Below are 27,135 nucleotides of genomic sequence, written 5' to 3'. Positions count from 1 at the left end.
AGATAACTAAAAAGTGTGTGTAAAATCAATATGAATGTTAGTTCCTCGAACTGAATGACATGATTGAAATATGATTGCTATGATGAAAACTGTGTTACATTTGTATATGAGAGTTGAGTTAGAGGCCCTACGACCCTTCCCCCTTACCAAAGTGGTGTTTTATAAGGGAAATTCCTGAGATTTATGTTGAATGAGTTTCCAGGTGAGAAACCAAAGAGTTCAATGATGGAATGGTTATAAGTATGATTAGAGATTGAGAATGGGTTGATAAGTACAGACATGAGCTAGAAAGATATCGGATTGACCGAAAGATTGTTTAATTTTCGCAACATCGCAGTTAGCGGAAAAGTTAATTTTGGTAAAACGATCTATCCTGGTATGATGTCGAGAAATGTATTGATTAAATTTCCCCCATGAACTGGTTTTCTTAGTGAAGGGAATATTATGGAATTTGGGATGGTAGAAATAGTTAAAGGAATAATTTTCGAAATAAGGAAATGTTCCCTGATCTTAACGTTAGATGAATGTGTTGTTAGTCTAATTGAATTATAATCTACATGGTTCTGTTTTTCTCTGGTATTTTGTTATATTCCGACTGTTGGTAATCAATGAGAAATTGTGTATGGTGCCATGATTCTATTTCTACCGATCATTGCTCTAATTGATTTTATATATATACGAGAAGCATATAGTTCCGGTTGTATTTGTTGTCAGTGGTTTGGAATGATGTTATTCTGGATTTCTTTTCTTTGAAAAAAAAACTATTGGGGACTTTCATATTTTTATGAGTCTGGTTCTCGGTCTTCTGATGTAGTGTTGTAAATTGGATTCTCGTATCATGGATTTCTTTATCTTGGATTTCTTTATTCTTGGCTTCTCTATTTCAGATTTCTCTATCTTGGTTTTTCTGGATATTTTATCTTGTAACTTGTTGATCATGGCTGGCATTTAGAGCATGACCTTCAGCTTGTGATTGATGTATATAAAGAACAAATATGACTATACCTCTGAATTGATCCTGATAATGTGGTGAATTTTCAAGTCCCAATGTGTATGGTGAATTTCCTTTTTCAAGTAAGTTAATCAGAGTTAATATATTCAGTTGAGGTATCAGTATTACTTATGCTAATGCATTGGTTATGGTCTTCGATTAGCATGATGAGTGAATTTGGAATGATGTATGTTTAATCGTTCTGTTGACTAGAAGAGAGAATTTCTTGAAATATCAATTACGGATGAATAAGGTCGACTTGATTGTTCAATCTGTATGGAGTATATGTCTAGAACTTAATGAGATGTGCATACTTGAGAATAAGAAGATCTGATATTGATAATATGAAGATAATCTGGGTATAAAAAAAAAGGTTGAAACGATCATTGTTTATCTTTGAGTACAAATTCTTGAAATGTTGAAAGTTTAAAGATGTATAGCACGAATCATCAGAATTATTTTTGCCGTTTGGGAATTAGAATAGAAATTGAAAAGGTTAATATGGATTTTCTTGTTTGAGTCGTTCCTGTCCTTGAAAGAGGAAAGTAATATGTAGTTTTGCTAAACGTTATGAGATATGCAAATTATGCTGGTATACCCAAATGTCTACTCACCAGATTTATAGGATTTCATGTCTTTATGAATGTTAGATATCATGGAATTCTAATCTCCACTAATCGGATTGAGATCCGAGTTTCATATCATGATTTCTTTGGAAAGCCAGAAGAGGCTTGAAATAAAAAGTAACTGAGGGTTGAATTGACAAAAAATTGGACTGTGTGAAATTATAAAGAATATGAGGCCGAGATGAATTGACTAGTTTTGCTATTTGAATCCGAAAAGATTCTGGTGCGAATGTATATGTAACATAATGGTATGGATCGGACTTTTGAGTACATAAGTTTTTAGTAGAGATTAAGTTTCAGAAAAAGTATTGTAAAGTGAATACCACTTACGACTTTTGTTTGTAAAATTTAAAGAGAGAGGTAGTAAAAGTTTAGCCTGAGTGAAAGTTCTTTAACATTGATTATAGGATTGAGGAATCCAATTGAAAAACCAAAACCACTTTTTTTGGTAAGATTTTCGGGGACAAAAATCCCTAAAGGGGGGAGAAATGTAATATCCTGATTTTGGGCTTAGTCGGAACAGTGGTTTCAGGACCACAAATTTGACGAGGAAAATTTTATTTTTATTATATTTTTATGGTCTGTTATTTCACGGAATGATTTAGTGGAAATTTCGTTCAAAAATTTCGACGTTTGGGCACTCAATTTGGTCTAAAGGACTAATTTGTAACAAGTGCAAAAGTTGAATTTTACATGATAGAAGTGTTTAATTGTTATGAGTTTTTAAATCAAAGGTCCTTAAATGGTAATTAGATCATTTTGAAGTTTGTGGACAAAAATTGGACATGGGTGAAATTTTTTTGAAAGTTTAGTAGTAAGGGCATTTTGGTCATTTGTATATTAAATGAAATAAAATGGGAAAAATAACACAAAATGGTCATCTTCTCCATATGGAGGCCGAAATTAGCCTGGGGGAAACCATGGCTAGGGTTTTCAAGCTTTCCAAGTTCAATAGTAAGTCCGTTCTAGCCCCGTCTTTCAAGTTCTTTACGTTTTTGGAATCCCGGTAACTTGATTAAGCTTATGCTAGCAATAATTCAACCTAAGATTCGTATTTGGAAAAATACCCATAGGTGAAATTTGCGTATTATGGTGTTTTATGATAGAATATGCGGTTTTAAATTATGTTAGACAACTTGTGCTACTCGATTTTAAGTGAAAACGAGTAAAAGGGCTTAATCGGTAAAAATACCTAATAGTCATAAGTGCATGTTAGAGTGAGAATTTGATGTTGTCATAGAAGAGAAAAATGATCAGCATGTCATAAAACATAAGAATAAGGGATGAAGTTTAATTCCTGAGCCTAGGGGCAAAAGTGTAATTATGCAAAAGTTTAGGGGCAAAATGGTAATTTTGCCAAAGTTCGTATTAAAGGCTGTTTTGATGAATGTATGTATTAAATAACATAATTTGGTATTATAGATCAAGAGAAACGAGATTTAAGTCGTGATCGAGGGAAAAATAAAGTTTACAAGGAATAGGCCCGATTGCTAATATTTTGTATCGAGGTAAGTTCGTATGATAATAATAATGCAATGTTATGTTTGAATTATATTTCTTACTATTATTGCATATATTGTATGATTTAATATATTGGAAAAGTTGATGGAATGGTGTTTATGATGTTGAAATATGACATGAAAGAATGTTACATGAAGTGCAAGAAAATGATGATACATGACAAGTGATATATGAAATATGTGATTTATGTTATGTAAATTCTTAAAAGCTGATTTTTTATTTGAGTTGTGTCTTATTATACTATGAATGGACAATTGGTACTATGGATAGTGAGATCGACACTTCGAGTAAGTTCGTATATAAATAATCTATCGATTCTTTTTAAGTTAATATGTTTTGATATCATATGAAATGTGGCTACCTATCAAATGATTATTTGATGTAAATTATGAATTGAAATTGATTACGGAGAATTTAGTAAAATGTTGAAAAGTGAGGAATTTCCCGGTTGAACCTTCAGAATAGAAACGATACCAATGAGCTATTGTGAGGTCACGCGTGTACTACTAAGTGCAGGCTACTACGTCTACCAGATAATTGGTCGCATGTGTAGTACTAAGTGCAGGCTACTATGCGTACCTGATAACTTCGATCACCTGTGTAGTACTAAGTGCAGGCTACTACGTGTATCAGATGGTTAGGTCACGTGTGTAGTACTAAGTTCAGGCTACTACGTGTACCGGATAATTGGTCGCATGTGTAGTACTAAGTGCGGGCTACTATGCGTACCAGATAGCTTCGGCTACAAGTGTGGAAATGAGAAAATGTGCAGGCAATTGTGTATCTATTATTATTCCGATGAGTTCAACGGGAAATCGATTAAGTGAAAATAAATGTGAAAGTGATTATGTGATGAACAAGTGCAAGTATATGTTTATTTGAATTTATGAGCAATATGCTCGATATTTGAGTGAACCTCGGTAAAATGGAAGGGATTAAGTGAAATTGTGCAAAAGTGAACTTTAGTAGTAAAACAGTGTTGGACAGCAACAGTGCATGAATTTGAAAATTTACCAAAAATTGTGTAAATTGAATTAAATTTCAAATAAAATATGTAATTAAATTTTATTGAGTCTATTTTCACATAAAAGAAACAGGGGAAGCAAAAGAATTCCATATTATGTGATATTTGAATTCTTGTGAGACAGTGTCTGAATGAATTCGAGATCCCCTATTCTGAATTGGAATTTTTTTTTAAAAATTATAGAAAAATAATTTTGGGGTATAATTTATTTTCCTGGAATCTTGGATGAGTCTACTTTTAATAAAAACAAATGAGAACATCATCCTAGTTTTGTAGTATGAGATAAATAAATTTTAGTGAAGAAAGGTCGAAGCAGTTATACAGCAAAATAGGGGAGATTTTGAATAATAAACTGTAATTATTGGCTGGACGAAAAATTCTGAAAATTTTATGGTGCAAAGATATATGAGTGTAGTTTTTATGGAAATTTATGGATCTTAATTTGGAGTTTAGTAACTCTAAATATAAATGATTTGGTGACTATTACTTAAGAAAACAACTTAACCAGAACATGTGTAAATGTACAAATGAGTTAGTTTTATTGTGGGAAGCATGTTAGTAAATTGCTTATTATTATTTCATGTGAGCTTACTAAGCATAAAGCTTACCCCCCTCCTTTCCATTTCTTTTAGTGTTGTCAGGTTAGCTCAGGGTTGGAGACCGTCGGAGGCAGCATCACACTATCAAGCCAACACCTTGACAGTATAAACACATATGCTAGATTTATCAAGTGAGTGGCATGTATAGGGACCTAATTTTATAACATGTGTTATTATTATTTGGCCAAATATATTGGTCTTTAGTGAGCTAATGATTCTGACTTATAAATCTAGCTATTTATGTTATGTTTGATATTGGTGATGTGCATATGCTTGGTTGTCATGCATGGTTGGTAATAAGTTGTTTAAGTTGTTTAATTGATGAATTAAGTTTAGTAACACTTCATGCTTGACTCCGGCGATGGTCTTGGGTACGGGGGCGTTACACCCGTGTTGAAGAAACAGAATCGAGCCTTGTCCCTGGCACACCCATGTATTCCTATCAAGTTCACCTACAGCTATGTCGCGCGGCCTTTGGGATTTATCGCACCCAGTGTTTTGGGGAAATCATGTCCTACTTCAACACGGCCGTATCGCACGGCCGTGTCTTTTCCCCTGTTTGGCCACGGCTTTAGGCACTTCCGTGTGCCTGGCCGTGTGTGTTGAAAAACTTTACAATTCAAAGATTAAGTTAATTGATTCGAAGTGTGAGAGAATAAAAATAAAGAAATCAAAATATGTTAGTGCTCGGGTTACCTCCCGAGAAGCGCTTATTTATAGTTTAAGCTCGACTTACTTCTCCGTTGAATGATCATGGTGGTTCAAGGTGTTCATACTCCTCATTCCTATTGTCAATTTTAAAATAAGGTTTTAATCGAGTGTTGTTTACCTTGAAAGTGTCGAACCTGGGGTGACTCACCTCCACTGTACCGAATAGAAAAATACTGAGTACCGTAAGAGGGATTTCCTCATTTGGTGTGGTAGTGACAATGTGAGGGCCAATGGCATCTAGTAAGATTGTATCGTCGACCTAAAGTTGATTAGGAGAGGTGTCGGGCTTGTTTTTGCATAGTGTTGATTTATCATGTGTTCTCGGTTTGTGTTCTCGCCATTCGTCTAGCTCCTCTATCCGTCGTCTTCGTTCTTCATGGACGTCTTTGTTCTCTTCATGATAGTAGTACACTGTCTCTGTTGTCTTTGTTCGAGGAAGTTCCTGCAAGGACGATTGAATATTAGTTTTATCATCGACAGTTTTTATAGCATTATCTTGAGTCTTAGAGGTTTTGACTGAGTCGCGTGCTTGGAGTGTTACTGCGTCGTCACCTGCACGAAGTGTTAGCTCTCCTGTGCCTACATTAATAATGGTTCTGGCAGTTGCTAAAAATGGTCGTCCTAAAATTAGGGGTACCTCGTTATGCTCGTCCATATCTAAGACAACGAAGTCTACTGGGTACATAAATTTATCAATTTTAGCGAGAACATCTTCAATAATACCCTTAGGAAATCTAACTATTTTGTCAGACAATTGTATGCTCATCCTAGTCTGTTTGGGTTTACCGAGACCTAGTCGTTTAAACATTTTATACGGCATAACATTTATACTTGCCCCTAGATCAGCTAAAGCATTATTCACAGATAGACTACCAATTAAACAAGGAATTGTAAAACTTCCTGGATCTTTCAATTTGTTAGGTAACTTATTCTTTAGAATAGCTGAGCAGATTGCATTGAGTTCCACATGTGATGTAGCGTCTAATTTCCTTTTATTGCTTAGAAGTTCCTTTAAGAATTTTGCTGAGTTGGGCATCTGCGAAAGAACTTCAATAAAGGGTAAGTTAATATGTAATTTCTTTAAGAGTTTGACAAACTTACCAAATTGTTCTTCTGTTCTGTCTTTCGTCATCGCTTTAGGATATAACACACGAGGTTCACGATTTGTACTTAACTGTTTGGGATCATTATTGTTTACCTCTTCTCGTCCTTTGTTCATCGCGTTGTCTCGCTATATTTCTAGCTCAAGTGTAATGAATCCTTCCATCTCTTGAGTGCTAATTGCATTAAGGTGTTCCCTTGGATTAGGTTCAGTATTACTTGGTAGGCTACCTTGTGGTCATTCAGAGATTAGTTTGGACAGCTGGCCTATCTGAGTTTCGAGTCCTTGGATCGATGCTTGTTGATTCTTAAGTGCTGTCTCGGTATTTTGGAAACGGGTTTCTGACACTGAGATGAATTTAGAAAGCATCTCTTCAAGGTTTTGTTTTTTCTCCTGTTGATAAGGTGGCTGTTGAAAACCCTGAGAATTTTGTGGCTTTGGATTTCTATGACCTCCCCAGGAAAAATTTGGGTGGTTCCTCCAACGTGCATTATAAGTATTACTGTATGGGTTATTTTGAGCTCTAATGTTATTATTACCCATATAGTTAACTTGTTCCTCTTCGATTGTGGGATTGAAGGATTGATATTCTGTATGCACACCTCCCCCGCTTGAGTCACACCTCATTACTGGATGTACCTGCGTAGAACCAAGAAAACTATCAATCTTTTTATTGAGAAGTTCTACATGATTTGAGAGCATGGTGACTGAATCGATGTTATAGACGCCGGCTGTTTTCGTTGGCTTTGTCCTCATAACTTGCCACTGATAGTTATTCAGTGACATGTCCTTTATAAATTCATATGCATCTTCCGGTGTATTATTGTTGATGGTTCCACCAGCAGCTGCGTCAATCATTTGTCTTGTCGAGGGATTCACACCATTGTAGAAAGTTTGAACTTGCAGCCAAAGCGGTAACCCATGGTGAGGGCACCTTCTCAGTAAGTCCTTGTATCTCTCCCATGCATCCTAAAGTGTTTCTAAATCCATCTACACAAAAGAAGAGATATCATTATGCAATTTAGCCATTTTAGCCGGCGGAAAATATTTGAGTAAAAATTTCTCAGTCATTTGTTCCCAACTAGTGATAGACCCTCGTGGTAACGAGTTCAACGACTGTTTAGCTTTGTTTCCCAGTGAAAAAGGAAATAGCTGAAGATGAATGACATCATCAGAAACGCCATTGATTTTGAATGTATCGCAAAATTCAAGAAATCTGCCAAGTACGTGTTGGGATCCTCATCCTGCAAACCATCAAACTGAACAAACTGCTGTATCATCTGAATTGTGTTAGGTTTTAGTTCGAAATTATTTGCAGCAATAGCAGGTCTAACTATACTAGACTTAGTTCCTGTTAAAGAAGGTTTAACATAGTCATACATAGTACGTGGAGCAGGATTTGGATTAGCTACAATTGCAGGAGGTAGTTGATCACCTGGGTTTTCGGCCATCTTTTCGGTTGGGGGTTGAGTATCTTCTTCTCACTCGTTCTCCGTGTATCATAAACTATGCCTTACTTCTCTTTGATTTCTACGAACTGTGCGATCGATTTCTTCGTTAAAAAGTAATAGTCCTGACGGGTTTCTTCTAGTCCTAAACTATAAAAACTTGCCAAGAGAGAGAAAAAGTAAATTAATAAATAATAAAATAAAATAAAATTGCAAGAAAAATAAATGGCTAAAGTAATAAAAATTTAGTGTTCCTAATATTTCAGTTCCCCAGCAACGGCACCAAAAACTTGATCGCATGATTCGTAACAAGTAATAAATATTTATAATGAAGATTAAACCTAGACTAACTATTATCACGACGAAAAGGCAAGCGCACCTATCGAAAAATAGTATAGTAATGGCAAGATCGAGATATCGTACCCAAGGGAACCAAAAGTACTACTAATAACTATCTTTTTATCATCTAGCCTAAGAATAAAAGGGTTTTTTTAATTAACTAATTGTTTAAACTAATTAACTGATTTAATTAAATCAAAGAGAAAATTTGGAAAAAGACTTGAAGAAAAGCGATTGATAAAGACGACACCCAAGGAGGAATCCACCTAGATTTCACTTGTTATCTGACTCTGAACCGGACAATTTATTCACTTGACTTGATCCATGAGGCTCCCTAATCTATGTTATTATCCCTTTCAAGTCTAATAACATCTAACCCTCAATTGAATTAATCGAAATTTCTTTCTTAATTAAAACCCCTAGGGAAACAGTAAATCACTTTATGGACTCCCATATTAGGTTTCACCCTAATCAGGCAAAATCTCGTAACCCTATTTCTAGGCATTCAATCAACTCCGCTTAATTATGTCAAATCTACTCTTAGGCAAGGTCTATTCCTCTTCTGCATAAGCACATCAAATCATGAATTAATACTCGGAATATTAACTCAAGCATTAAGAACACATAATTAAGAACAAATCAAGTATTTATCATATAGTTCAGATAATAATAACAAGATCCATCATAGGTTTTATCCCCCTTAGGTATCTAAGGGGTTTAGTTCATAATAAAATAAGAGTACATCTCAAAAGTATAAAAATAACAAAACACAAAGAAAACTCTAAAACCCTTGAAGGAATTCTGAGAGAGATCTTCAGTCTTGGGGTAGCTCTGGCTTTTGAGATGAATCGTCTGGCTTTCTTCAAGTAATTCCTGGCGTGTGGTTCTGTATTCCATAAAAGTTTTGGAAAGAGCGGCCTCCTTCTAGGTCACACTTAGGGTGTTTATAAAGGCTTTGGATTGACTTTTTTCCTCCCTAAGTACCCTTTTCCATGTAAAATACAACTCTTTGAAAAAGGGACATGCCCGTGTGCCACGACCGTGTGACGTGATTACCAGGCCGTGTTCGATCCATTGAATTACACACGGCCATGTGGGCTCACTGGCCAGGCCGTGTGAATCGTGAAAACCTTGGTCGACACCCCCAAAGGACACGGGCGTGTGAGATGCCTGTGTGGCAAGGCTTAGGCCGCGTCATCTTCTCAATTTGGTCCATTTTGTCCCTTTTAGCTTGTTTTTGGCTCCTTTCGACTCTTTGCGCTCTCCTGAGTACAAAACATGAAATAATCGGATTAAGATCACCAAAATCCACAAATCTAGTAATAAACATCCATAAATATGCTAAGTATTTAGGGTATATATATGTATAATTTGGCATTTATCAATATTGATTCAAGACATGCTCTTATTCAGAGGAGGAATAGACCCTGTCTAAGAGTACTTTTGTTATAATTAAGCGGAGTTGAGTGCGCACCTAGAAATAGGGTGACAAGATTTTGCCGGATTAGGGTGAAACCTAATAAGGGGATCTATAGATCGAGTTAATGCAACCCTAGAGTGTTAATTAGAGAAAAGTCTCGGTTATTCAATTTAGGGATTAGATGTTATTAGTCTTGAATAGGGATAATAACATAATTTAGGGATCTCTACGGAACAAGTTGAATGAATACATCGTCCGATTCAGAGCCAAAATAACAAGTAAAGTCTAGGTGGATTTTTCCTTAGGTATTGTCTCAAGTCAATCGATTTTCCCAAAAGCAATTCCCCAATTCTTTTCTCTCTGCGTTCTTAGTTTAGATAATTAGTTAATTAAAATAAAAATCCCTTTTATTCCTAGGCTAGATAATAAAAAGACAGTCATTACTAGTACTTTTAGTTCCTTTGGGTTCGAGAATCTGGTCTTGCTAAAACTATACTACTGTTCGATAGGTACGCTTGCCTACATTGTGATAATAGTTAGTTCAAGAATGAGTAATTATAAATATTTAAAACCTATCACGAAACCTCGCGATCAGGGATACTTTCAAAAACACCTTATCATCGACTTGAAACTCAATTTCCTTTCATTTCAAATTCGCGTAGGATTTCTGTCTATCTGAAGTGGCCTTCAAACAATCACGAATTACCTTTACCTTCTCTTCGGTCTCTTTAACTAATTCAACCTATGAATCTGATTTTCTTTGAGTTCGGTCCAAAACAAGGGCATTCGACACTTACGCCCATACAAAGCCTCACAAGGCACCATTTTCAAACTTGACTGATAGCTTTGTTGTAGGCAAACTCTACCAACGGCAAATACTTTTCCCCACTGCCTTGGAATTCAAGGACACAACACCGCAACATGTCCTCAAGAATCTGAATTGCTTTTTCCGACTGGCCGTCAGTTTGCGGATGGAAAGCCATGTTAAAATTCAACTTTGTCCCCAAAGCTCATTGTAACTTTTTCCAAAATCGCAAAGTAAACCTCGAATCCTTATCCAAAATAATCGACAAGGGTACTCCATGAAGTCTCATAATTTCAGAAACATACAACTCGGCTAGTTTATCAAGCGAGTAGTCGGTAGGCACCAGAATAAAATGAGACGATTTCGTCAATCGATCGACTACAACCCAAACAACATCTTTCTTTCTCGGTGAAAACGGCAATCCCGTCACGAAATCCATAGTAATTCGGTCCCATTTCCACTCGGGAACCATAACAGGCTGAAGTAAAGCCAAAGGTACTTGGTGCTCGGCTTTCACTTGCTGACAAATTAAGCATTTCGAAACAAACTCTGAGATGTCTCTTTTCATACCTAGCCACCGATACAATCTCTTCAAGTCATTGTACATTTTTACACTACCCGGATGGATAGACATAAAGCTGCTATGCACCTCGGGAAGAATTTTCCCAATAAGCTCTTCACCTTTAGGTACACAGATCTTATCCCAGAACATCAAACAATCATCAGTACTAATCCAAAAATTTGATTCGTTAACTGTCTCTCACTAACTCATCTTAGCTTGCAAGCCTTTATCACTTTTCTGAGCTTCGAAAATCTCTTGAAGAAACATTGGCCTAGCTCTCAACTCTACTAAAATTGAACCATCCTCGGTTACAGACAATTAAGTGTTCATAGATCTCAAGGAAAATAATGACTTCCTACTTAATGCATCTGCGACCACATTTGCATTTCCCAGGTGATAATCAATTACCAACTCATAATCTTTGATCAACTCTAGCCACCTTCGTTGCCGTAAGTTCAAATCCTTTTGAGTCATGAAGTACTTTAAACTTTTGTGGTTGGTGAATACTCGACATCTCTCTTCATACAAGTGTTGTCTCCAAATCTTCAGTGCGAAAACTAGGGCTGCTAACTCTAAGTCGTGTGTCGGATAATTTTTCTCATGTGGCTTCAGTTGTCTCAAGGCATATGCTATTACCCTGCCTTCTTGCATGAACACGCATCTTAATCCATTCAAGGATGCATCACTATACACTACGAATTCTTTTCCCGTTTCTGATTGCACTAATATTGGGGCTTCAGTCAACAACGCCTCAAGTTTCTCAAAATTCTGTTGGCATTTTCCCATCCAATCGAACTTGACATCTTTTTGTAGCAACCTCGTCATCAGAGTAGCAATCATAGAGAATCCTTTAATGAATCGTCTGTAATAACCTGCTAAGCTTAGAAAGCTCCTAATCTCTGATACGTTTCTTGGCAGTTTCCACTCAACAATAGCCAAGATTTTACTCGGGTCTACTCTAATTCCATCCCCCGATGCAATGTGTCCTAAGAATCTGACCTCTCAGAGCTAAAACTCACTTTTACTAAACTTGGCTTATAACTGTTTATCTCTTAAAGTCTGCAAAACAGTTCTCAAATGCTCCGCGTGTTCACTCTCATCACGAGAATAAATCAATATATCATCTATAAATACAACAACAAACTTATCCAAGTACGGTCAGAAAATACGGTTCATTAAGTCCATAATCACGGCAGGAGCATTTGCTAAGCTAAAGGGCATGACAACGAACGCATAATGCCCATATCTTGTCCAAAACGTAGTTTTCGGCACATCTTGCTCCTTAACTCTTAGCTGGTAATAACCAGATCTTAAGTCTATCTTAGAAAACACTGTGGCTCCTTTTAGTTGGTCAAACAGATCATTGATCCTTGGCAAATGATACTTGTTTTTCACAGTCACCTTGTTGAGCTGTCTGTAGTCTATACATAACCTCATCGACCCGTCTTTCCTTTTCACAAAAAGTACCGGAGTACTCCACGTAGAATAGCTCAGTCTCATAAAACCCTTATCCATTAATTCTTTTAGCTGAGCCTTCAACTCTTTTAACTCCAACGGTGCCATCCTATACAGGGCAATCGATATAGGTGCAGTACCAGGGACAAACTCGATACCAAACTCGACTTCCCTACTTGGAGGCAATCCGAGCAACTCTTCTGGAAACACATTCGAAAGTTCACACACCACTGGCACTGACTCAATCTTCACTTCTGACACTTGGGTATTTAACACAAATGTGAGATAAGACTCATACCTTTTTCTCATGTATTTTTCAGCAGTCACAAAAGAAATCACTACAGGTAAGCTATTCAGTTCACCTGATTCAACCCGAAGAATATCCCCATTTTCACATTTCAGTTCAATGAATTTCTTCCCACAATTTACTATGACATCATGGGTAGACAACCGATCCATACCAAGGATAACGTCAAATTCATCAAACGGGAAAAACATGAGGTTAGCTGGAAAACAATGACCTCTAATTGTCAAGGGACAATTTCTACATACTTGGTCAACTAGTACATGTTTGCATAATGGGTTTGACACCTTTACCAACAATTCTATAGACTCTACAGGCATATTCATGCTAGACACTAGTTTCGCAACAAGCATACGAATGGGTAGACCCTAGATCTATCAAAGCAACAACAAAAATATCATGAAGAGAGAAAGTACCCGTAATCACATCCGATGATGATGCCTCTTTGTAAGTGTGAATGGCATAAGTCTTTGCAAGCGCTCGGCCCTCGAACCTCATGGCGGAATCCCTAGGCGCACCTCTGCTGCTAGTCCCTCATCCCGGGTACTTTTGTGGTCTACCTCTTGAAGGATCATTAATCGTTCTCACATCTTGCTTTTCATCTTTCTCACCCATTTCAGGACTGTTTCAGGTGAAATGGTCTAATGACCCACATTTGAAACAACCTCTTTCATTCCCTCAACACTCACCAAAATGGCGTCTACCTCACTGTGAACATTCTGGTCTGTTTGGTTGAGCACTATCGACACTCGCGATAAAAGTGGTTTGAGCTTTAGACATCGTGTATTGCTTATTTTTATTTCTACTGGAGAATCCCACTGAAGCATTTGATTGGGTAGTGAACTCACTCGATCTATTAGATGAGGACTGATGTGATTTCCCCATCTATCTTTTCCTTGAGTCACGAGACTCAATATCAACTTTTCTCTTCTCTTTGGTCAATTCTTCTGCCTTGCAAGCTATTTCAATCAGCATCTCAAACTCCCTTAAGGCTAAGATGCCAACTAATAATCGGATGTCTTCGTTCAATCCGTCCTCAAATCTCTTGCACATGATAGCTTTGATAGATATGCACTCCCTAGCATACTTCCTGAGCCTCACGAACTCATGCTTATACTTTGTTATTGACATTCGACCATGCTTTAGTTCTAGAAATTCTTTTCTCTTCTAATCTATGAACCTCTAACTAATATACTTCTTTCGAAATTCCTCTTAGAAAAACTCCCATGTAATCCTTTCCCTTCGTACAACTGACGCAAAGGTTATCCACCATTGATAGACCGAGTCTCGCAGGAGTGACACAACACACTTCATGCACTCCTTGGGTGTACAAGACAACTCATCGAATACTCTAATGGTATTTTCTAGCCAAAACTCTACCCTCTCTGGGTCATCATTTATATTCACCCTAAATTCCTTGGCTCCCTGCTTCCTAATTCTGTCAACCAAAGGTTTCTCCCTTCTTACCATCTCTACCCCTTGGGGCGCTATGGAATTTGGTTGAGGGATTGGAGAGGGTGGGGGAGGTGGAGTGTTCGGATTTGCACAAGAAAATTTAGAATACCAGGCATCCATCATATGGAGGTAAGCTTCTCTAGCGCCCTCCGTCCTAACTCATTCTCACGGGCCTACCCTCTACTGGCGTGGTCCCTTCAGCAGAAGCCGACGTCTACATCGTCTGCCATTGCTCCATCGGGATCCATTTACTATATGAAAACACAATTTAAATTTGTCAGGAGTCGTCACACTATCATAATATATTTATGGCATGTATAGCTAGACTCGTACTCATGAAAAGCCTCATCATCATATCTCATGAAACATTTAATCAGAGATATGCATCATTAGTAGGTGTACAACATACATCAATATGAGCCATATCTCATGGCCATATACAAAAGAATAAGTATACCATTTAAGCCCTTACAATAGCTAGCCAAATGACACATGTAACAAAATAAACAAAAATCCTATACATGCCATTAAACAAAATAAAAGTATCTATATACCAAAGCGGGACAAGTCGATAGTGTGTTGATTCTCCAACCATCTTCCAATCTGCACGAGTCCCCGAGCTCTATAAGACAAGGAAAAGAGAAGGGGGTAAGCATTTATATGCTTAGTAAGTTCAGATAACTGGAAAGCAAACTTACCGATTAATTAGCATACAACCATATTAAGCAATAATTCCAACAAGTATGAAATAGTTTCCCTATCACATACACTCAATCATCAAGTTAGTCTCATAACAATACATCATGTCATTAGTCTTAGATGAGCTCATCAATTCAATATTTCCATTTCTATTTCTCATGTTAATCCCATTGAATTTTCTCGGAAATCTCAATAGATAGCCCAATTTCTATCAAGTCATACAAGTGACCATCTTAAGTGTGCACTCCCGTAAACCTTATTTCTTACGGTGAGATTACCAGTCCAGGCTAAATCCCCCATAGTAGTAACTCATAGAGTAATGTCGAGATTACCAATCCAAGCTAAATCCCTCCTAATGACAATTGCTCTTATAAGCTCGGATCTGAATTGCCAGTCCAAGCTAAATCCTTAATGCACCCATATTCTTTGGGAGGCTCAATCACTCAAGGAACACTCACCTGGGCTAGATCCTTTCTAATTTAACATCATCGGATTACTCGTTCGGGCTAAATCCTTTTTCTGCAACACATGCAAGGTCTCATATCATGTAAGCCATAATTTATCCATCGGATTTCCCTTTCTATTTCAACTGGGACATTTATCATCTTTCATTTACATAAGCCTATTTCATGAATTATCATGCAATTAATATCTAATTTTTCATACATTCAAAAACATGCAAGTTTAAGTATATTAAGAGTTTACTTTGGGTTATACGAACTTACCTGGTAATTGCTTCAATTTCGTGTCTCGATTATTTCGAAACCTTTTGTTTTCCACAGTCGACCTCTGAAATTTGTTCCTCAAGGTCTATATCGTTAAAATTAGATTATCAATACATCATATTATTCGTTTTAGGCCTAAAACCCACCCCTAACCTTTCACAATATTTACAATTTAGTCCTAGGGCTCGTATAATGAAATGCATTTAATTCCTTGGCTACCAAGCCTAGTTGAATATTATAGACACTCATAGCAACCCATGTTTTCCCTTCATTTTATATTTTCTACCCATTTCCACAACTTTTACAATTTAGTCCTTTAAACCATTTCCATGAAAAACCACTTAGTAAAAGTTGTTTACCATCCTTTAAACTCTCATTTCCTTCCATAAATCATCAAAACACAAACATCTCATGCATGGGTAAATTTTTGAACATGAACCCTAACTTGAAATATGAGTAGAAATAGAGAGAGCATGTTATGAGGATCTCAAAATACGAAAAACATTAAAAACAGAGGAAGGGAGCACTTACTATTGAGCTTGAAAATGTTGAAAGCCCTAGCTATGGAGACCTTTGGAATTTCGACAGCATGGAGAAGAAAATGAGCTGATTTTAGCTTGATTTTTCCCTTTTTATTCTTTAATTAACCAAATGACTAAAATGCCCTTCATTACTAAACTTCCAAAATCTTCCATGCATGCCCATTTTTGTCCAAAAACTTAGAAATTGGGCAAATTTCTCTTTAAGGACCCCTAATTAACATTCCAAATCAATTTTATACAAATTTCTTCTAGAATCCATGTTTTGAAATTTATTCAATTTGGTCCCTAATTTCCAATAGGATACCTTACACATAGAATTTCTTCATGAAACTTTAACACATGCTCATTTTCATATCCTAGACCTCATAATGATCATGAAACAATTATTTTAACGTCGAATTTGTGATCCCAAAACCACTGTTCCGACTAGGCCCTCATTCGGGATGTTACATTTCTCCCCTCTTAGGGACTTTCGTCCTCGAAAGTCTTTTCAGTAAATAGGTTCGGATATTGACTTCTCATGGTTTCTTCGGGCTCCCATGTAGCCTATTCCACTCTGTGTCGTTGCCTTAAAACTTTTACCAATGCTATATTTTTATTCTTCCATTGTTTGACTTCTCGAGCCACAATCTTGACTGGTTCTTCCCCATAAGTCATGTCTGATCTAATTTCAACTTCCGTAGGTGAAATCACATGGGAGGGGTCTGATCAATATCGTTCCAACATGGATACATGGAATACATCATGAATCTTTTCCAATTTAGGTAACGGTAGGCCAACGGTCTAACTTTCTCAGTAATCTCGTAGGGTCCAACGAACCTTGGACTCAGTTTCCCTTTTCGACCAGATCTCAAGACCTTTTTCCATGGAGATACCTTCAAGAACACTTTGTCTCTAACTTGAAATTCAATCTCTTTTCTTTTCAAATCAGCATATGACTTTTTCCTATCCAATGACGCTGTCAGATAATCACGTGTCACTTTAACCTTTTCTTCAGTTTCCTTGATCAAATCAACTCCATGAATCTAGTGCTCTTTGAGTTCTGTCTAGTACAATGGTGTCCTGCACTTTCAACCATACAATGCCTTATACGGTGCCATTTTCAGACTTGTCTGGAAACTGTTGTTGTAGGCGAATTCCACCAAAGGTAAGTATTTTTCCCAACTACCCTGAAATTCAAGGATTCAACACCGTAACATGTCCTTAAGAATCTAAATCGTCAACTCAGTCTGACCTTCAGTCTGCGGGTGAAAACCCATGCTAAAACTCAACTTTATACCTAAGGCTTCTTTAACTTCTTCCAAAATCTTGAAGTGAATCTCGGGTCCCTGTCCAGAATAATCGATAATGGTAACTCGTGTATTCTCACAATCTCAGATACTTACAAGTCGGCCAATTTGTTAACTGAGTAGTTAGCTCGTATTGGAATAAAGTGAGTCAACTTCGTTAGTCTATCAACAATAACCCAAATGGCATCTTTCTTCTTCGGTGTTAACGGCAATTCTGTTACAAAATCCATAATAATCCTGTCCCATTTCTATTTGGGAACCACCACAGGCTGTAACAAACCTGAAGGTACTTCGTGTTCAGCCTTCACTTGCTGGGATATCAAACATTTCTATACAAATTTGGAGGTATCTCTTTTCATGCCATTCCACCTGTACATTTTCTTCAAATCATTATACATCTTGGTACTTCTCGAATGAATAGACAAACGGTTATCATGTGCTTCTTGTAAAATTTTTTGAATCAGCTCGTTGTCTCTTGGTACACAGGCCCAATCTCTGAACTTCAAGCAACCATTGGGACCAATCCAAAAATTTGATTCGGTGCCCAACTCGTATTGAGTTCTCTTGGCTTGTAAATCACTATCATTGATCTGAGCTGCACATATTTCTTGTAAAAACGTTGGTCTGGCTCTTAACTCTGCCAAAACTGAACCATCATCTAACAAGGCCAACTGCGTGTTCAAGGCTCTCAAAGCAAACAAAGATTTTTTACTTAGTGCATCTGCGACTACATTCGACTTTCCTGGGTGGTAGTCAATGATTAGTTCATAATATTTAATCAACTCTAACCATCTTCGTTGTCTCAAATTTAATTCTTTTTGAGTCTCAGATATTTCAAACTCTTGTGACCTGTGAATATACTGCAAGTTTCACCATACAAATGGTGTCTCCTAATCTTCAAGGCAAATACTATGGTAGCTAGTTCCAAGTCGTGTGTTGGGTATTTTTTCTCGTGCGGCTTTAGTAGCCTTGAAGCATATGCTATTACTTTACCTTCTTGCATAAGCACGCAACCTAGTCCATTTAAGGGCGCGTCACTATAGACCATGAATTCCTTTCCCGGCTCTGGTTGCACTAAAACTAGAGCTTCGGTTAGCAATGTCTTCAATTTCTCGAAACTCTATTGGCACTTCTTTGACTATTGAAATTTAACATCCATTTGCAGCAACCTCGTCAAAGGAGTTGCAATCATCGAAAATCCTTTTATGAAGCGTCGATAGTAACTGGCTAAGCCTAAAAAGCTTCTAACCTCGGTTACGTTCTTTGGCAGCTTCCACTCAACAATAGTAGACATCTTATTTGGATCAACTCGGATTCCATCACCTGACACAATGTGACCAAGGAATCCAACCTCTCGGAGCCAAAACTCACTTTTGCTGAACTTAGTATACAATTGTTTGTCCCGTAAGGTCTGTAAAATCATTCTCAAATGTTCTGCATGCTCAATATTGTCCTTGGAATAAGTTAGGATATCATCAATAAACACAACGACAAACTTTTCTAAGTATGGTAAAAAACACGATTCATTAAGTCCATAAAGACAGCTGGGGCGTTCGTCAGACCAAAAGGCATGACCAGGAACTCAAAATGACCATACCTTGTCCTGAAAGCAGTCTTAGGTACATCTGGCTTTTTTACTCACAACTAATAGTAGACGAATCTCAAATCTATTTTAGAAAACACAGTGGCTCCCTTTAATTGATCAAACAAGTCATCGATTCTAGGTAACGGATACTTGTTCTTGATGGTTACCTTGTTGAGCTTTTGGTAGTCTATGTATAGCCTCATAAATCCATCTTTCTTCTTTACAAATAAGACTGGAGCACCCCAAGGCGAAAAACTCAGTCTTGTAAAACCTTTATCCATCAGTTCTTGCAACTATGCTTTTAACTCTTTCAGCTTGGTTAGTACCATCTTATACGGAGCAATAGAAATGGGAGCTGCCTTAGGCACTAGTTCAATACCAAACTCTACTTCTCATGGGAGGTAATCCAGGTAGCTCTTTTGGAAACACATCCGAATACTCACATACTATCGGTACCGATTCCAACTTCAACTCAGATTCCTTAGTATTCAGCACGAAAGCAAGGTAGGCTTCATATCCTTTTCTCATGTACCTTTGAGCAATTATTGAGGTAATCACAACCGTTGAAGTATCCAACTCGCTTGAATTAATGCAAAGAATCTCATCATCCTAGTATTTCAATTCCATATACTTGCTACCACAATTTACAATCATATCACGCACAGCTAGCCAATCCATGCTAAGTATTACATCAAACTCATCAAATGGAAATAACATAAGATTAGCCGAGAAACAATGACCTTGAATCGTTAAGGGACAATTCTTACAGACTTTATCAACTAGAACTTACTTGCCTAAAGGGTTTGACACCTTAATCATAAATTTCGTAGGCTCTACAGATATATCCATGCTAGACACCAATTTCATGCAAATGTATGAATGGGTTGATCCTGGATCAATTAAGGAAATGACACGAGTATTATAAATAGAAAATGTACCCGTGATGACACCGAGAGCAGAAGCTTCCTCTCGAGTGCATATTGCATAAGTCCTTATCGGAGTTTAGGCCTCCGATTTTGCAGTAGCATCCTTGACAGCAGTTCGAATGCCACTTGCACTTCCTGGATGTCTCGGAGGTCTACCCTGAGAAATAGGAGCATTCAGCTATGGAGCTAATTCAACCTCTTTATTAGTTCGCTCCAGGCAATCTATGAGAAAATGGTCAAGAGACCCACATCATAAACACGCACCAGTCTTTATTCGACACTCTCTGAAGTGAAATTTGTTGCAGTTTTTACACTTCGGCTTTTGATCATCTACGCTTCCCACACTAGTTACCATAGGGAAAGAAGACTTCGGGTTATGTCACTGGGAGTTTCTTGCTCTACACGAATATCCTACTGATGAAGTGGAACGTTCTTGATGACTTCTTGATTTCTTTGTGGGGAAGGAGAGTGCTCTACCGCTAGACCTCTTACTCGAAACTCGAGCTTCTCTCTTAGCTTGCTTTCTTTCATTATTTAGCTCTTCGGCCTTCTCGGCCCGGTAAGCTAATGTGGCAAATTTTCTATCTCAAGGATTCCGATCAGCAATTTAATTTCCTCATTCAAGCCTTCCTCAAAGTTCTTACACATTTCTATCTCTGATTGGACCCACTCCGTTGCATACTGACTTAAACTTACGAATTCCCTTTTGTACTCTGACATAGTCTTATTTCCTTGCTTGAGTTCCAGGAACTCCTTTCGCTTCAAGTCTAAAAACATTTGACTGATATATTTCTTTTTGAACTCATCTTGGATGAACTCCCATGTAATGTCTTCCTTCGGTACCACTAAGGATACCGTCTTCCACCAATGATATGCAGTATCTTTTAAAAAGGATACAACACATTTTAAACATTTCTCGAGTGTACATGACAATTCATTCAAAACTCGCACAGTGTTCTCGAGCCAGAACTCAGCTCGTTCCGCATCATTCTCAACCCTAGCCCTAAACTCTTCAGCCCCGTATTTCCTAAGTTTATCCACTAGGGCCTTACCAATTCTCATGGGTGCCATACCTTGTGGCACTTCTCCTTCAGGCCGAGCAGGGGGCGAAGGAGGTCGTGGTATATTGGGGCGATTTCTCAAATAATCCCCAAACCATTCATCTATCATCTCGAAGAAGGCAGCTCTTGCCTCTTCCCGGCCTTCAGACATATGTCGCCTACTGGTACTAGCAGTAGCTCGCATATTCAGTCCAGGCTAAATTCAGTCCTCAATCGGATTACCCGTCCAGGCTAAATCCTTAATGCACCCATATTCTTCGGGAGGCTCGATCACTTAAGGAACACCCATCCGGGATAAATCCTTTCTAATTTGAGATCATCGGATTACCCATTCGGGCTAAATCCTTTTTTGCAACACATGCAGGATCTCATGTCATGTAAGCCATAATTTATACATCGGATTTCCCTTTCTATTTCAACCGGGACATTTATCATCTTTCATTTACACAAGCTCATTTCATGAATTATCATGCAATGAATATCTAAATTTTCATACATTCAAGAACATCCATGTTTAAGTATATTAAGAGTTTACTTCGGGTTATACGAACTTACTTGGTAATTACTTCAGTTTCGTGTCTCGGTTATTCCGAAACCTTTCGTTTTCCACAGTCGAGCTCTGGAATTTGTTCCTCGTGGTCTATATCAATAAAATTAGATTATTAATACATCACATTATTCATTTTAGGCCTAAAACTCACCCTCGGGCAAAATGACCAATTTCCCCCTAACATTTCACAATATTTACAATTTAGTCCTAGGGCTCGTATAATGAAATGCATATAATTCCTTGGCTACCCAAGCCTAACTGAATATTTTACACACTCATAGAAGCCCATGTTTTCCCTTCATTCTATATTTTCCTACCCATTTCCACAACTTTTACAATTTAGTCCTTTAAGCCATTTCCATGAAAAACCACTTAGTAAAAGTTGTTTACCATCCTTTAAACTCTCCTGTCCCTCCATAAATAATCAAAACACAAACATATCATGCATGGGTAAATTTTTGAACATGAACCCTGGCTTAAAATATGGGTAGAAATAGAGAGAGCATGTTACGAGGATCTTAAAAATACAAAGAACATTAAAAACGGGGCTAGAGAGCACTTACTATTGAGCTTGAAAATGGTGAAAACCCTAGCTATGGAGAACCTTGGAATTTTGATAGCATAAAGAAGAAAATGAGCTGATTTTAGCTTGATTTTCCCTTTTATTCTTTAATTAACCAAATGACCAAAATGCCCTTCATTACTAAACTTCTAAAATTTTCAATGCATGCCCATTTTTGTCCAAAAACTTAGAAATTAGGAAAATTACTCTTTAAGGACCCATAATTAAAATTTCAAAGCAATTTCATACAAATTGCTTCTAGAATCCTTGTTTTACAATTTATTCAATTTGGTCCCTAATTTCTAATAGGACACCTTACACATAGAATTTCTTCATGAAACTTTAATACATGCTCATTTTCATATCCTATACCTCATAATGATCATGGAACAATTATTTTAACGTCCAATTTGTGGTCTCAAAACCACTATTCTAACTAGGCCCTCATTCGGGATGTTACAAAGATGAAAGGTGATTATTTTTCTTTTTATTATAATATAAATCTAGTCAATTTAGTCACCAAATTTCACCTAACTTTGACCCTACAATTCCTTTGTCTCTATGATCAGTTATTAAAAAATTTATGGTCTATTTACTCAATAAAGACCTCTAATTTAATGTTCCATAGCTATTCGACACATTTAGCTAGTAGAACAAAACTTTCGCACTTTATGCGATTTAGACCTTTTTCGCAATTAAGCATGCAGTCGCTAAACTTATTTTACCAAAATTTTCATGCACTCATATAATCATGCTACAACACATAAAATAATATTAAAAATAATTTCTCTGACCTCGGGTTAGTGGTTCCAAAACCACTGTTCTGACTAGGCCCAAAATCGGGCTGTTACATCTTCGTGTAGACTTCTTAATGACCATTTTGAGCCTGATATATGTCTAGGGGATCTAGAGTGCTTCGTTGATGCTTCAAGATGCAAAGTTTCTCCTCCTTTGTTATTTTTAAGGGGATAAAACTACCACATGCCCTATCTTTGATCAAAAATTGAGCCATCTTTTTTGGGTATTCAACTCAAAACTTCTTTAGTCTCAAGACACCCTTTACAAGTTTTCACCTTCGCCTCTCCTCGCCTTTTTTATTTATTTATTTTTTAGGTGAAGTATTTCTTAACTGAATCCGAATTCATGAAATTGGACAGGTTTTTTCCATCCATTTCGATAAGAATCAATGCTCCTCTAGAAAAGGCTTTCTTTACTACATAAAGTCCTTCCCAATTGGACATCCATTTTCTTTTGAAGTCTTTTTGTATGGGCAAGATCTTTTTGAATACCAGGTCCCCCTCATGGAATTCTATGAGGCTAACCTTTTCGTCATAAGCTCGCATAATCTGTCTTTGGTACATTTAACCATGACAGATATCTTTTAGCCTCTTATCTTCGATCAAGTTCAAGTGATCATATCAAGATTTGATCCATTCTACTTCATCTAACTTCAACTGTGACAAAACTCAAAGATAAGGAATGTCGACTTCGTGGGCAAAACTGCTGTCATTCTATAAACCAATGAGAAAGGCGTTGCCCCGGTGAAGGTTCTGACAGACGTTCAATAAGCATAGAGGGAAAATGGTAACTTCTCATGCCAATTTTTATAAGTCTTTGTCATTTTCCCCATGATCTTCTTAATGTTCTTATTGGCTGCCTCCACTACACTATTTATTTTTGGGTGATATGGTGATGAGTTGTGATGTTTGATCTTGAATTGACTACAAATCTCCGCTATCGTGCTGTTGTTCAAATTCAATACATTGTCAGATATGATCCTTTCTGGCATTCCATACCTAAATATGATCTCTTTATTTAAGAATTTACTGACTACTGACTTCGTGACATTGGCATAGGAAGTGGCCTCTACCCACTTGGTGAAGTAATCAGTGACCACAAAGACGAATCGATGCCAATTGGAAGCTTTTGGTTAGATCGGCCTAATGACATTGATACGTGATATTTTTGAAAGGTTTTAAAAATTTATAATTAATCGCTCTTGAAACTAACTATTATCACGACGAAGGTAAGTGTACCTATCGAACAGTAGTATAGCTTTAGCAAGACCAGACTGTCGAACCCAAATGAACCAAGAGTACTAGTAATTACTTTCTTTTTATTATCTAGCCTAAAAATTAAGGTATTTGTTAATCTAAACTAATTAATTAAACTAAGGGTGCACAGAGAGAAAATTGGGGAAAAGCTTTTGGGAAAACTCGATTGATGAAGACAATACCCAAGGAAAAATCCACCTAGACTTCACTTGTTATTTGACTCTGAATTAGATGATTTATTCATTTGACTTGATCCGTAGAAATCCCTAAGTTATATTATTATCTCTCTTGAGACTAATAACGTCTAACCCTATGTTGATTAATTGAAATCTCTTTCTAATTAACAACTTAGTGTTGCATTAACTCGATCTATGGACTCCCTTAATAGGTTTCACCCTAATCCGACAAAATCTTGTCGCCTTATCTCTAGGCGTGCAATGAACTCCACTTAATTATGACAAATTTACTCTTAGACAGGGACTTTTGCTCCTCTGAATAAGCACATAAACTTGAATCAATATCCTGGAATATTAAAACAAGAATTAAGAGCACATAATTAAGAGCAAGTCAAATATTTATTACACAATTCAGATAATAATAACAAGATCCGTCTTAGGTTTCATTCCCCTTAGGTATTTAGGGATTTTAGTTCATAATTATGAAAAAAAACATCTTAAAAGAATGAAGATAACAAAACATAAAGAACACCCAAAACTCCTGAAGGAAATTGAAAGGAGATCTTCAGTCTTGACGATGAATCCGGCTTCTGAGATGGATCAATCGGCTTTTCTCAAGTAATTCCTTGCCTCCTACTCCGTGTCTCCTTTTCTAGTGGCTCTTTAGGTGTTTAAATAGGCTTTAGAATGCCTAAGAGCCCTCCAAAATGGCCTTTTCCAAATAGGACTATACTTGGGCTCGACAGGGACACGCCCATGTGCGATTGCTTCATATCATGGTCAAGGCTGTTAAATAGGCACGGGCGTGTGGTCTACCCGTGTAATTCATGTTTCGATCCTACCAAATGGACACGGCCGTGTGGCTTACCCGTGTGAGGATGTTCAAGCCGTGTTGATTTCTCATGTGGGTCCATTTTCTCCATTTTGGGCCTATTTCTCGCTCTTTTTACTCTCTTATGCTTACCTAAGTATAAAACATGAAATTAAAGGATTAGGAGCATTGAATTCACCAAATCTAAGGATAATTCATCCAAAAATATGCTAAGCATAAGGGAAAAAATATGTATAAATTATGGTTTATCAGACATCCATGCTCCACACAGAGAAATGCCATAGAGAAGTCATAACATGAAGAGGTGAGGGAGGCACATGAATTTTATCCCCATAAATTTGGCATTTATGACACCTCTTGGCATAATTGGTCCAATCCCCTTCCATGATAGACCAATAATATCTAAATATCATGATTTGTCTGGCCATTGTAAAGCCATTAGCATGTGTTTTACAAACACCCTCATGGACTTCTTCTAAGATTTTCTTGGCCTCAATGGCATCCACACATATTATTAGCACTTGATCCTTTCTTCTTTTGTATAGGATCTCTCCATCTAGGATATACTCATTGGCCAGCCTTCTTATCGTCCTTTTATCATTCTCGATTGCCTGCTTAGGGTATTTACGGTTCTTTATATAGTACAATATGTCATAGTATCAAGGGTGATCATCCTTTTCTTCTTCCTCAATATTGTAACGATGGGCCAGAGCCTCATAAATACTTATCTGGATAGGTCTTACATCCTCTTGTTTGTTTACTTTAACCATGAAAGCTAAGGTAGCCAAGGCGTCGGCCATCTGATTATCATTTCGTGGGAGGTAGTAGAAGGTGATGTCATTAAACTCCTTAATTAACTCAAGGACCAGCCTTCGATAATCGATCAACTTGGGATATATTGTCTCCCATTTACCTTTGAGTTGATAGATCACTAGTACAAAATCCTCATATACCTCTAGTACCTTGATCTTACATTCTGGCTGCATGGATACCTACGATGCATGCTTCGTATTCTATCATGTTATTTGTGCAATCAAAATCAAGTTTACTGGTAAAAGGATAATGATTTTAATTTGGGGATACCAAGGCTACCCCAATTCTATTACCCATAGCGTTTGAGGCCCCATCAAAATTTAGTTTCCAAGGATGTTCTTCTTAAGCACCTTCTTCAGTGGTCGCAACATATATCTGATCCTCGCTCGGGAAATCAAAGTTCAAAGGCTCATAATCTTCTAAAGCTCTGCTAGCTAAAAAGTCTGTTATTGCACTCCCCTTTACTGCCTTTTGGTTTACATAGATTATATCAAATTCAGATAGCAGAATTTACCATCGAGCCATTCTTCCATTTAACGCGGTTGACTCCATCATGTAATTTAAAGGATTCATTTTCGAGATAAGCTAAGTAGTATGGTACATCATGTATTGTTTTAGTCTCTAGGTTGTCCAGATTAAGGAGCAACACAACTTCTCAATTGGCGAGTATCTCGTCTCACATTCTGTAACACCCCTCACCCGTATTCAACACTGAAATAGGGTTACGACGCATTACCAGACTTATAAAAAAATTATACATCCATTTAACATACATTTTCTCAATTCAAGCTTTCATCATTCAATCCCAATCAATTTGTCCCTTATATGAGCCTACGTGACCCTAAACATGCTTTGAGATTGATTTAGGACTAAACTGATAACTTATGAAACGTTGTGGAAACTTTGAAAATTTTTCTCCAAAACAGGGGACACACGCCCGTTGATATGTGATATTCGCG

At 37.2% G+C, this 27,135-nt stretch overlaps 1 non-coding gene across 1 annotated transcript; it reads left to right on the top strand.

Annotated features, from left to right (window-relative positions):
- The first annotated feature begins 7,490 nt into the window (after positions 1–7,490).
- LOC121209114 (small nucleolar RNA R71) lies at positions 7,491–7,596 on the top strand. The gene has a single exon (XR_005904231.1). It is a non-coding gene; the product is annotated as a small nucleolar RNA R71 (small nucleolar RNA).
- Positions 7,597–27,135: the final 19,539 nt, after the last annotated feature.

Source organism: Gossypium hirsutum, chromosome A10, assembly GCF_007990345.1.
Source record: "Gossypium hirsutum isolate 1008001.06 chromosome A10, Gossypium_hirsutum_v2.1, whole genome shotgun sequence".
NCBI classification, from domain to species: Eukaryota; Viridiplantae; Streptophyta; class Magnoliopsida; order Malvales; family Malvaceae; genus Gossypium; species Gossypium hirsutum.
This window is presented reverse-complemented; position numbering and strand designations above follow the sequence as displayed.